General features: G+C 46.0%; 2 long non-coding RNA genes across 2 annotated transcripts; both read right to left on the reverse strand.

Moving 5' to 3' along the window:
- Positions 1 to 286: 286 nt before the first annotated feature.
- On the reverse strand, positions 287 to 3,480 carry LOC122940027. Its single transcript, XR_006390232.1, has 3 exons — positions 3,345 to 3,480; positions 575 to 706; positions 287 to 461 (listed from the first exon to the last, which is right to left on the reverse strand). It is a non-coding gene; the product is annotated as an uncharacterized LOC122940027 (long non-coding RNA).
- A 7,018-nt stretch (positions 3,481 to 10,498) lies between these two features.
- On the reverse strand, positions 10,499 to 11,228 carry LOC122940841. Its single transcript, XR_006390387.1, has 3 exons — positions 11,105 to 11,228; positions 10,831 to 10,899; positions 10,499 to 10,749 (listed from the first exon to the last, which is right to left on the reverse strand). It is a non-coding gene; the product is annotated as an uncharacterized LOC122940841 (long non-coding RNA).
- Positions 11,229 to 13,011: the final 1,783 nt, after the last annotated feature.

Below are 13,011 nucleotides of genomic sequence, written 5' to 3' on the forward strand. Positions count from 1 at the left end.
ACCACACGTGAGACAACATACTAACTGCCCTCACCTGCGGTAGACAACAAGCAGACCGCTGACAACTGCATGCGACACAAAGAGTCACGACCAAACACATAGTCGTGACACTCAGCCATCCTACCACGGGGACAACACCGGAGTCTGGAGGGATGAATAATCCACTGGACATCAGGTATGCAACATTTCATCACTTTCGTTTTTCCCTCTTCATGTTTTTAACTTTTCTGTTCACATATTCACTGAAAAACTAGCTGTTTTTTGCTGGATAAGTTTTATTTTTTAATGGCACAATTTAATTTACCATATCATATTTGCATGCGGACCCATTCAACTCAATAGGGCCGCAAAAGATGCAGACAGCTGTGTACTGTACGCATGTGGAAGGGCGTTCCGCAGCATGTTTGCCAGGTTGCAGCCGGAACGGGGCCGGTGGGTGTCAGCTAGCATCCAGCATCCCCCTGTCGGAGATACCTAACGCTAGGATGAAGAAAGCCTTAAAGGGGAATCAAATGTTATGTTCCCTTAAACATGCTATTGTCATACTATCATATATGTAATATGCTTGTATTACCTTTTCAGCCTCTTTTGCTCACTTTACAAACCAGTCACGTGACCTGGTTTGTTGTCTTGCTGACGTCACTTCGATGGGTCACATGCTCCAAATGGCGGATCTCTTCTTCCGACGGATCAGAGGAATGGGAAGCTAAACGGTAATGTGAACTCAGCCTTAGTAGCTCTCAGGAGAACTTGTGATATCATTAGATATAATTCCACAACACACAATCATTCTCAAGCCCTACTTTCCAGAATTCTGGCTTCAAAAATTCGCAAAATTTAACTATGCAACTTTTGGGGCTTATTTTCAGGGTGACATCTCAAAACGGAAGTGGTACATGCACACGTTCAGGATTCATGTGCGGAGAATCCTCACTGAAATCCGCAGGTAAATCTGTGCGGTCAATCCACATCAATTGGTGCGGATTCGATGCGGATTTTACTAAGTGAATGAAGAAAATCCAATCAGGAAAAATAAAAATAAATTGACATGCTGCGGATTTTTAAATCTGCACCTCAGGTCGAAATCCGCGTTGAAAAAATCTGCATTGTGTGCATTGAGAATTTCAAATTTTCATAGAATACAATGTACATGACCCACAGTGCGCATTTTACACACGCAAATCCGTGCGGAAAATCCGCACGCAATCCTGATCGTGTGCATTTAGACTTAAAGATGACTCCGGACTATAAAAACTTCCCTGGGTTTCCCAGGCACATACAGTGAAAAAGCTGTTTATTTATTCTTCATTCAAACCATATAGAAAGATGAAGGTGATGTAACCTAAGGAATAGACAATAACACATTGGCTATTCAGTAATGTAATAAGAAGAAACACACGTCTCCTGGTTCATTGCAATGATCGCTACTTTCCACTAGGTGGCAGCAAAGGTATTACTATGGTATAAATGCTTCCTACAAAGCTAAAAAGAACAAGGTCTCCACAACTCTGTGCTTGAAATATATTACTTTGCAGAGTGTTGTGTTTGTTAGTTCTCAGTTAACTTCCAAGAAGCTATGGCAGCACCAGGAACTCGAGATCCAAACACCAGATGTCCACAGGTCCAACTGAAGCTATAGACCGCACAGCATTGTGGGAGAAACAGCTTTAGGCCTCTTTCACACAAGCGTGTCCGGATTAGGTCCGAATGCGTCCCGGTGCATTGCGGCAAACCCACGCGAGTAGGTACGCAATTGCAGTCAGTTTTAACTGCGATTGCATTTCGTTGTTCAGTCTTTATCACGCGGGTGCAATGCGTTTTGCACGTGTGTGATAAAAAACTGAATGTGGTACCTACCCAGACCCGATCTTCTTCACAGAAGTTCAGGTTTGGTTTAGGTGTTGTGTAGATTGTATTGTTTCCCCTTATAACATGGTTATAAGGGAAAATAATTGCATTCTGAATACAGAATGCATAGTATAATAGTGCTGGAGGGGTTAAAAAAAAATAATAATAATTTTTTAACTCACCTTAATCCACTTGTTCGCGCAGCCGTCTTCTCTTCTGTCTTGTTCTGTGAGGAATAGGACCTTTGATGACATCACTACGCTCATCACATGGTCCATCACCTGATCCATCACTGTACGTGATTTTCTGCGGACCCACAATGGGTCCGTTGAAAACTCGGCTAATGCACCGTTTGCCATCCGCGTCTGTGATCCGTGTTTCCAGTCCGTCAAAAAAATATAACCTGTCCTATTATTTTCGCGGAAAACGGTTCGCGGACCCATTCAAGTCAATGGGACCGCTAAAAAACGTGGAGGCACACAAGATTGTCATGCGCGTCCGGTTTATACCCTATCATTTGCATGGCAAACCTGTCTTAGACTTTTTTTTACTTTACTTTATGTCTGGTGGTCCTCTAAAAATAAAGGAAGACACACGGAAACAAAAACGTATCACGGAACAACGGAACCCCATTTTGCGGAACGGAACACAACAACGGTCGTGTGCATGAGGCCTTTCCTGGCTACCTTCCAGCTGGTCTTTGAAAAGCCCAGCCGCACATCCTCCGCTGCATCAGCACTGCTGCATCTACGACAGGGTTCCTCTGTGGGTCAGTACGCCATCCAGTTTCGTACTTGCATGGAACAATAAGGCACAACTGGCAGTGTTCTGGGAGGGCCTTTCTGAGCGGATTAAGGATGAATTAGCTGGTCGCGACCGTCCGTCTACTCTGAATGACCTGATCACCTTGGCCACAAGGATAGATATGCGTTTCAGGGAACGTTCTAGGGAGGTCACAGGCACAAGAAGACAACCCTGTTTTTTCGCTCCATCCTTCCAGAGGCCGGTTCTTCCTCTAGTGTCTAGTGTCCATCCCATCTGAAGAGCCCATGCAAATAGAGCACCTTCGATTGTCTGCCCAGGAACGTTTACGCCGCAAAGCAGAGAACCTGTGTCTGTATTGTGGAGGCAAGGCCTACTTTGTGCGTAATTGTCCACAGAAGCCGGGAAACGCCAATGCCTAGGGTCAATTGGAGAGATGGTTCTAGACAAGAAGAAGTCCTCTCCGAAACTTTCAGTTCTGGTGCCTCTCTATCACAAGTGAGTCACACTGTCTGTGTCTGCATTCTTGGACTCTGGGTCAGCCAGTAACTTCATTCAGCAAGCTCTGGTCCATCAGTACCGGCTTCCTACCATCTGTCTAGAAAGGCGTCAGTCAGTGGCTTCCGTAAATGGCCTGCCACTTCCCGAACCTGTGCTTTCTGTTACTATGGGGTTGTCCGGGATCGGGGACGTTTGTCTAATGGTAATCTAAATTACAAACATGCATGTGGTACCTTTAGAACATATTGCTGAAGCCCCGTTTTCCTCTTTTCAACTCTTGGCCGGAAGTGAGTGTTTTCTTATCTTCAGTGACATACCGGGTCCCTGGCAGACGAGCAACGCCTCTTCCTCTGCTCAGGGAGATGTCACTGGCAGTCTAGATAATTATGCAGAGAAGTTGGAGGGGCGTTAACTTGTCCGGTCGGCTTCGCGCTAAGCCCCGCCCACAGTCGGTGACGTCACCGTGCCTTCAGCATTACAATGAATGGAGCAGGATAACTATGCTTGTTAGCATAGAAAACTCCTCCCACCTGAATTACTTGCTAATGGGGCAGAAGGCTTTAGAAAGGAGGAATTCCTTTCATCACAGGATTACAGGGCCGTGCTAATTGCATATATTGCAGTTAGACAATGGCATGTTGATTGTGTAAAAAAAAATGATAATTAAACAAAGGTTCAGTTGAAAGAAAAGGTAATAATATTAGTGTAATCAGTCTGCTTTTTATTTTTTTTTGTTTATTTGAAATAAACGGATTATCCTATTTATGTAATGAGGCTGCTTTTGTCTAGTTGAAACTTGTGTTTTGGACTGAATCTTTTTTGCACATTCTCCTTTTGGAGTTGCAGTGTGTGCATTTCCCTTTCCTGTGCTTATACATCGGTTTCAACTGATTGCCAGGCAGTATATAAGGTTTACTTTGAAATATGTATATATATATATATATATATATATATATGGGAGTGTGCCCCTTACAGTGTGACGGTGTCCGGTATGTTTATGTATGCATGTGGGAGTGTGCCCCTTACAGTGACGGTGTCCGGTATGTTTATGGATGCATGTGGGAGTGTTCCCCTTACAGTGTGACGGTGTCCGGTATGTTTATGTATGCATGTGGGAGTGTGCCCCTTACAGTGTGAGGCTGTCAAATATGTTTATGTATGCATGTGGGAGCGTTCCCCTTACAGTGTGACTGTGTCCGGTATGTTTATGTATGCATGTGGGAGCGTGCCCCTTACAGTGTGACTGTGTCCGGTATGTTTATGTATGCATGTGGGAGTGTGCCCCTTACAGTGACGGTGTCCGGTATGTTTATGGATGCATGTGGGAGTGTTCCCCTTACAGTGTGACGGTGTCCGGTATGTTTATGGATGCATGTGGGAGTGTTCCCCTTACAGTGTGACGGTGTCCGATATGTTTATGTATGCATGTGGGATCGTGCCCCTTACAGTGTGATGCTGTCCGGTATGTTTATGTATGCATGTGGGAGTGTGCCCCTTACAGTGTGACGGTGTCCGATATGTTTATGTATGCATGTGGGAGTGTGCCCCTTTCAGTGACTGTGTCCGGTATGTTTATGGATGCATGTGGGAGTGTTCCCCTTACAGTGTGACGGTGTCCGATATGTTTATGTATGCATGTGGGATCGTGCCCCTTACAGTGTGATGCTGTCCGGTATGTTTATGTATGCATGTGGGAGTGTGCCCCTTACAGTGTGACGGTGTCCGATATGTTTATGTATGCATGTGGGATCGTTCCCCTTACAGTGTGACTGTGTCCGGTATGTTTATGGATGCATGTGGGAGTGTTCCCCTTACAGTGTGACGGTGTCCGATATGTTTATGTATGCATGTGGGATCGTTCCCCTTACAGTGTGATGCTGTCCGGTATGTTTATGTATGCATGTGGGAGCGTGCCCCTTACAGTGTGATGTTGTCCGGTATGTTTATGTATGCATGTGGGAGCGTGCCCCTTACAGTGTGACGCTGTCCTGTATGTTTATGTATGCATGTGGGAGTGTGCCCCTTACAGTGTGACTGTGTCCGGTATGTTTATGTATGCATGTGGGAGTGTGCCCCTTACAGTGTGACTGTGTCCGGTATGTTTATGTATGCATGTGGGAGTGTTCCCCTTACAGTGTGAGGCTGTCAAATATGTTTATGTATGCATGTGGGAGCGTTCCCCTTACAGTGTGATGCTGTCAGATATGTTTATGTATGCATGTGGGAGCGAGCCCCTTACAGTGTGACTGTGTCCGATATGTTTATGTTTGCATGTGGGAGCGTTCCCCTTACAGTGTGACTGTGTCCGGTATGTTTATGTATGCATGTGGGAGCGTGCCCCTTACAGTGTGACTGTGTCCGGTATGTTTATGTATGCATGTGGGAGTGTTCCCCTTACAGTGTGAGGCTGTCAAATATGTTTATGTATGCATGTGGGAGCGTTCCCCTTACAGTGTGATGCTGTCAGATATGATTATGTATGCATGTGGGAGCGAGCCCCTTACAGTGTGACTGTGTCCGGTATGTTTATGTATGCATGTGGGAGCGTGCCCCTTACAGTGTGACTGTGTCCGGTATGTTTATGTATGCATGTGGGAGTGTTCCCCTTACAGTGTGAGGCTGTCAAATATGTTTATGTATGCATGTGGGAGCGTTCCCCTTACAGTGTGATGCTGTCAGATATGATTATGTATGCATGTGGGAGCGAGCCCCTTACAGTGTGACTGTGTCCGGTATGTTTATGTATGCATGTGGGAGCGTGCCCCTTACAGTGTGACTGTGTCCGGTATGTTTATGTATGCATGTGGGAGCGTGCCCCTTACAGTGTGATGCTGTACGGTATGTTTATGTATGCATGTGGGAGTGTGCCCCTTACAGTGTGAAGGTGTCCAGGATGTTTATGCATGCATGTGGGAGCGTGCCCCTTACAGTGTGATGCTGTCCGGTATGTTTATGTATGCATGTGGGAGTGTGCCCCTTACAGTGTGACGGTGTCCGATATGTTTATGTATGCATGTGGGAGTGTTCCCCTTACAGTGTGACGGTGTCCGGTATGTTTATGTATGCATGTGGGATCGTGCCCCTTACAGTGTGATGCTGTCCGGTATGTTTATGTATGCATGTGGGAGTGTTCCCCTTACAGTGTGACGGTGTCCGATATGTTTATGTATGCATGTGGGATCGTGCCCCTTACAGTGTGATGCTGTCCGGTATGTTTATGTATGCATGTGGGAGTGTGCCCCTTACAGTGTGACGGTGTCCGATATGTTTATGGATACATGTGGGATCCTTCCCCTTACAGTGTGACTGTGTCCGGTATGTTTATGGATGCATGTGGGAGTGTTCCCCTTACAGTGTGACGGTGTCCGATATGTTTATGTATGCATGTGGGATCGTGCCCCTTACAGTGTGATGCTGTCCGGTATGTTTATGTATGCATGTGGGAGTGTGCCCCTTACAGTGTGACGGTGTCCGATATGTTTATGTATGCATGTGGGATCGTTCCCCTTACAGTGTGACTGTGTCCGGTATGTTTATGGATGCATGTGGGAGTGTTCCCCTTACAGTGTGACGGTGTCCGATATGTTTATGTATGCATGTGGGATCGTGCCCCTTACAGTGTGATGCTGTCCGGTATGTTTATGTATGCATGTGGGATCGTGCCCCTTACAGTGTGAGGTTGTCCGGTATGTTTATGTATGCATGTGGGAGCGTGCCCCTTACAGTGTGACGCTGTCCTGTATGTTTATGTATGCATGTGGGAGTGTGCCCCTTACAGTGTGACTGTGTCCGGTATGTTTATGTATGCATGTGGGAGTGTGCCCCTTACAGTGTGACTGTGACCGGTATGTTTATGTATGCATGTGGGAGTGTTCCCCTTACAGTGTGAGGCTGTCAAATATGTTTATGTATGCATGTGGGAGCGTTCCCCTTACAGTGTGATGCTGTCAGATATGTTTATGTATGCATGTGGGAGCGAGCCCCTTACAGTGTGACTGTGTCCGATATGTTTATGTTTGCATGTGGGAGCGTTCCCCTTACAGTGTGACTGTGTCCGGTATGTTTATGTATGCATGTGGGAGCGTGCCCCTTACAGTGTGACTGTGTCCGGTATGTTTATGTATGCATGTGGGAGCGTGCCCCTTACAGTGTGATGCTGTACGGTATGTTTATGTATGCATGTGGGAGTGTGCCCCTTACAGTGTGAAGGTGTCCAGGATGTTTATGCATGCATGTGGGAGCGTGCCCCTTACAGTGTGATGCTGTCCGGTATGTTTATGTATGCATGTGGGAGTGTGCCCCTTACAGTGTGACGGTGTCCGATATGTTTATGTATGCATGTGGGAGTGTTCCCCTTACAGTGTGACGGTGTCCGGTATGTTTATGGATGCATGTGGGAGTGTTCTCCTTACAGTGTGACGGTGTCCGATATGTTTATGTATGCATGTGGGATCGTGCCCCTTACAGTGTGATGCTGTCCGGTATGTTTATGTATGCATGTGGGAGTGTGCCCCTTACAGTGTGACGGTGTCCGATATGTTTATGTATGCATGTGGGAGTGTGCCCCTTTCAGTGACTGTGTCCGGTATGTTTATGGATGCATGTGGGAGTGTTCCCCTTACAGTGTGACGGTGTCCGATATGTTTATGTATGCATGTGGGAGCGAGCCCCTTACAGTGTGACTGTGTCCGATATGTTTATGTTTGCATGTGGGAGCGTTCCCCTTACAGTGTGACTGTGTCCGGTATGTTTATGTATGCATGTGGGATCGTTCCCCTTACAGTGTGACTGTGTCCGGTATGTTTATGGATGCATGTGGGAGTGTTCCCCTTACAGTGTGACGGTGTCCGATATGTTTATGTATGCATGTGGGATCGTGCCCCTTACAGTGTGATGCTGTCCGGTATGTTTATGTATGCATGTGGGAGCATGCCCCTTACAGTGTGATGCTGTCAGATATGTTTATGTATGCATGTGGGAGCGTGCCCCTTACAGTGTGACTGTGTCCGATATGTTTATGTTTGCATGTGGGAGCGTTCCCCTTACAGTGTGACTGTGTCCGGTATGTTTATGTATGCATGTGGGAGCGTTCCCCTTACAGTGTGACTGTGTCCGGTATGTTTATGTATGCATGTGGGAGCGTGCCCCTTACAGTGTGACTGTGTCCGGTATGTTTATGTATGCATGTGGGAGCGTGCCCCTTACAGTGTGATGCTGTACGGTATGTTTATGTATGCATATGGGAGTGTGCCCCTTACAGTGTGAAGGTGTCCAGGATGTTTATGCATGCATGTGGGAGCGTGCCCCTTACAGTGTGATGCTGTCCGGTATGTTTATGTATGCATGTGGGAGTGTGCCCCTTACAGTGTGACTGTGTCCGGTATGTTTATGTATGCATGTGAGAGCGTTCCCCTTACAGTATGACTATGTCCGGTATGTTTATGTATGCATGTGGGAGTGTGCCCCTTACAGTGTGACTGTGTCCGGTATGTTTATGGATGCATGTGGGAGCGTTCCCCTTACAGTGTGACTGTGTCCGGTATGTTTATGTATGCATGTGGGAGCATGCCCCTTACAGTGTGACGGTGTCCGGTATATTTATGGATACATGTGGGAGCGTTCCCCTTACAGTGTGACGGTGTCCAGTATGTTTATGGATACATGTGGGAGCGTTCCCCTTACAGTGTGATGCTGTCAGATATGTTTATGGATACATATGGGAGCGTGCCCCTTACAATGTGACTGTGTCCGGTATGTTTATGGATACATGTGGGAGCGTTCCCCTTACAGTGTGACGCTGTCCGGTATGTTTATGTATGCATGTGGGAGTGTGCCCCTTACAGTGTGACTGTGTCCGGTATGTTTATGGATACATGTGGGAGCGTTCCCCTTACAGTGTGACTGTGTCCGGTATGTTTATGTATGCATGTGGGAGCATGCCCCTTACAGTGTGACGGTGTCCGGTATATTTATGGATACATGTGGGAGCGTTCCCCTTACAGTGTGACGGTGTCCAGTATGTTTATGGATACATGTGGGAGCGTTCCCCTTACAGTGTGATGCTGTCAGATATGTTTATGGATACATATGGGAGCGTGCCCCTTACAATGTGACTGTGTCCGGTATGTTTATGGATGCATGTGGGAGTGTTCCCCTTACAGTGTGACGGTGTCCGATATGTTTATGTATGCATGTGGGATCGTGCCCCTTACAGTGTGATGCTGTCCGGTATGTTTATGTATGCATGTGGGAGCATGCCCCTTACAGTGTGATGCTGTCAGATATGTTTATGTATGCATGTGGGAGCGTGCCCCTTACAGTGTGACTGTGTCCGATATGTTTATGTTTGCATGTGGGAGCGTTCCCCTTACAGTGTGACTGTGTCCGGTATGTTTATGTATGCATGTGGGAGCGTTCCCCTTACAGTGTGACTGTGTCCGGTATGTTTATGTATGCATGTGGGAGCGTGCCCCTTACAGTGTGACTGTGTCCGGTATGTTTATGTATGCATGTGGGAGCGTGCCCCTTACAGTGTGATGCTGTACGGTATGTTTATGTATGCATATGGGAGTGTGCCCCTTACAGTGTGAAGGTGTCCAGGATGTTTATGCATGCATGTGGGAGCGTGCCCCTTACAGTGTGATGCTGTCCGGTATGTTTATGTATGCATGTGGGAGTGTGCCCCTTACAGTGTGACTGTGTCCGGTATGTTTATGTATGCATGTGAGAGCGTTCCCCTTACAGTATGACTATGTCCGGTATGTTTATGTATGCATGTGGGAGTGTGCCCCTTACAGTGTGACTGTGTCCGGTATGTTTATGGATGCATGTGGGAGCGTTCCCCTTACAGTGTGACTGTGTCCGGTATGTTTATGTATGCATGTGGGAGCATGCCCCTTACAGTGTGACGGTGTCCGGTATATTTATGGATACATGTGGGAGCGTTCCCCTTACAGTGTGACGGTGTCCAGTATGTTTATGGATACATGTGGGAGCGTTCCCCTTACAGTGTGATGCTGTCAGATATGTTTATGGATACATATGGGAGTGTGCCCCTTACAATGTGACTGTGTCCGGTATGTTTATGGATACATGTGGGAGCGTTCCCCTTACAGTGTGACGCTGTCCGGTATGTTTATGTATGCATGTGGGAGCGTTCCCCCTTACAGTGTGACTGAGCACATGACAGATGCCAGAGATAGAGCAAGGAGGAGTTTATGGGTGTACATAAGGGGGAGGAATATGAGGCAGGAGGATGAATATGTATGAGGGGGCCGATCAAAGGAGGAGTGGAGGCTGTGCAGGATGCAAGAATATGTATGAGGGGAGATATAAAAAAAAACACAGTCACTTCACTTCTTGTTAGAAATTATTCTGCTTTATTCAAGCATGGAGGAGACACAGCGCGGATGCGACACGTGTTTCGGCTCGAATGCGAGCCTTTTTCAAGCATGTTAAATTGCTGCATGAAACACATTTAAATAGTGCGCCCATACCGGCATCGAACATAATGAGGTCGCATCACCATAGAAACAGAAATACACAAAACATCAAGCGCAACAATTACAAACATTGTTGCAACAAAGTTACAATGCTGATAAACATTTCATTAAATCTTGTAGCTTTAGATAGATTGGGCTGTGAGAAAAAAAGGGAACAGAGTCAGCAGAGAGCATGAGATGCAAAAATACCACATATATTAATATTAAAAATAATTACCCTGAGATATAAATCTCATACAGGCTACACATAACTTAGGGACATCAAATCTCGTCATTTTTTCTGTAACTAGATAAATACAAAAATATGTATTAAAATACAATGACATTTGTTGTCTATTGCAAAAAAGACAAAAAGAAAAACATTTATTTATCTTACAAGAATGCACTCAATTTGTATTCCCGATAGTATTTTGTACCAAGAGGTTTAAATCGGGAATACGAATTGAGTGCATCTTTTTTTTTTGTTTGATATTCGAGTGGGTTTTTCTTACCCTGGGCGCGAGCACCACAATTCCGGAAGAGGAGTGCCGACTGTTTCCATTTCATTCTATGTATGAGGGGGGACGGGTGCAGGGACACGATGTTAGACAGGAGAAATCAGCAGATGCCGCCCTGCACTGGGACCCATAGCGCAGTGCAGCAGGAAGTGAAGGAACAGACAAACAATCTGTTCAGGACTGTAGGAGCCATGCTCCAGTGTAAAAGATACCTCAAACCACCTTGGGAACATAGACTTGGCTACTAAGGGTGAGTAAGATGTTTTAAAAATAATAAGTTTGATCCCGGACAACCCCTTTAAGTTGCAAATAGGGGTTCTGCATTCTGAGATGATCTCCTTCTATGTGTTGCCAGCGTCCGTGGATCAGGTTATCCTTGGTCTTCCCTGGCTGCATCAGCACACTCCAGTTCTGGACTAGCACTCGGGTCAGATTCAGCGTTGGGGATCATCCTGCCAGTCCACCTGCTTATCAGAGGTCCGACCTGCTTCCTCGCCTAGACCTGTAGACCTACCTGGACTTCCGCAGCAGTATGCAGTTTTGCAGATGTCTTCAGTAAGAAAGAGACCCTGCTTCCTCATCGTCCTTATGATTGTCCGATTGATCTTCTGCCTGGTGCCACTCCTCCTCGTGGTTGAGTACACCCACTCTCACTTCCTAAAACCCAAACGATGCGTGATTACATCAAGGACAATCTCGAGAGGGGGTTTATCCGGAAATCTCCTTCACCTGCCGGTGCCCAGTTCTTCTTTGTGCAGGAAAAAAAATGGATCCATACGGCCCTGTATCGACTATCGAGGTCTGAATAAGGTCATAGTCAAGAATCGATACCCTTTTCCACTAATCTCAGAACTCTTTGACAGGATCCAGGGAGCTAAGGTCTTCACAAAATTTGACCTGCGCGGCGCATACAACCTTATCTGCTTTCAAAAGGGCAATGAGTGGAAGACTGCTTTCAACACTCGTGATGGACACTGTGAGTATCTTGTTATGCCCTTCGGTCTGTGCAATGCTCCGCAGTATTCCAGAAGTTGGTAAACAATATCTTCTGGGACCTGCTCTATGTCTGCGTGATAGTGTACCTGGATGATATACTGATCTATTCTCCAGATTTGACCAATCACCTGAAGAATGTACAGTACAGACCAAAAGTTTGGTCACACCTTCTCATTCAAAGAGTTTTCTTTATTTTCATGACTATGAAAATTGTAGATTCACACTGAAGGCATCAAAACTATGAATTAACACATGTGGAAATATATACATAACAAACAAAAGTGTGAAACAACTGAAAATATGTCATATTCTAGGTTCTTCAAAGTAGCCACCTTTTGCTTTGATTACTGCTTTGCACACTATTGGCATTCTCTTGATGAGCTTCAAGAGGTAGTCACCTGAAATGGTTTTCACTTCACAGGTGTGCCCTGTCAGGTTTAATAAGTGGGATTTCTTGCCTTATAAATATGGTTGGGACCATTAGTTGCGTTGTGGAGAAGTCAGGTGGATACACAGCTGATAATCCTACTGAATAGACTGTTAGAATTTGTATTATGGCAACATAGAAACATAGAATGTGTCGGCAGATAAGAACCATTTGGCCCATCTAGTCTGCCCAATATGAGGCAAGAAAAAAGCAGCTAAGTAAAGAAAAACGAGTGGCCATCATTACTTTAAGAAATTAAGGTCAGTCAGTCCGAAAAATTGGGAAAACTTTGAAAGTGTCCACAAGTGCAGTCACAAAAACCATCAAGCGCTACAAAGAAACTGGCTCACATGCGGACCGCCCCAGGAAAGGAAGACCAAGAGTCACCTCTGCTGTGGAGGATAAGTTCATCCGAGTCACCAGCCTCAGAAATCGCAGTGAGCTAGACCTCAAAGAGTGAAGGCAAAAGGGCCAACAA

The sequence above is a fragment of the Bufo gargarizans genome, chromosome 6 (genome assembly GCF_014858855.1).
Source record: "Bufo gargarizans isolate SCDJY-AF-19 chromosome 6, ASM1485885v1, whole genome shotgun sequence".
NCBI lineage: Eukaryota > Metazoa > Chordata > Amphibia > Anura > Bufonidae > Bufo > Bufo gargarizans.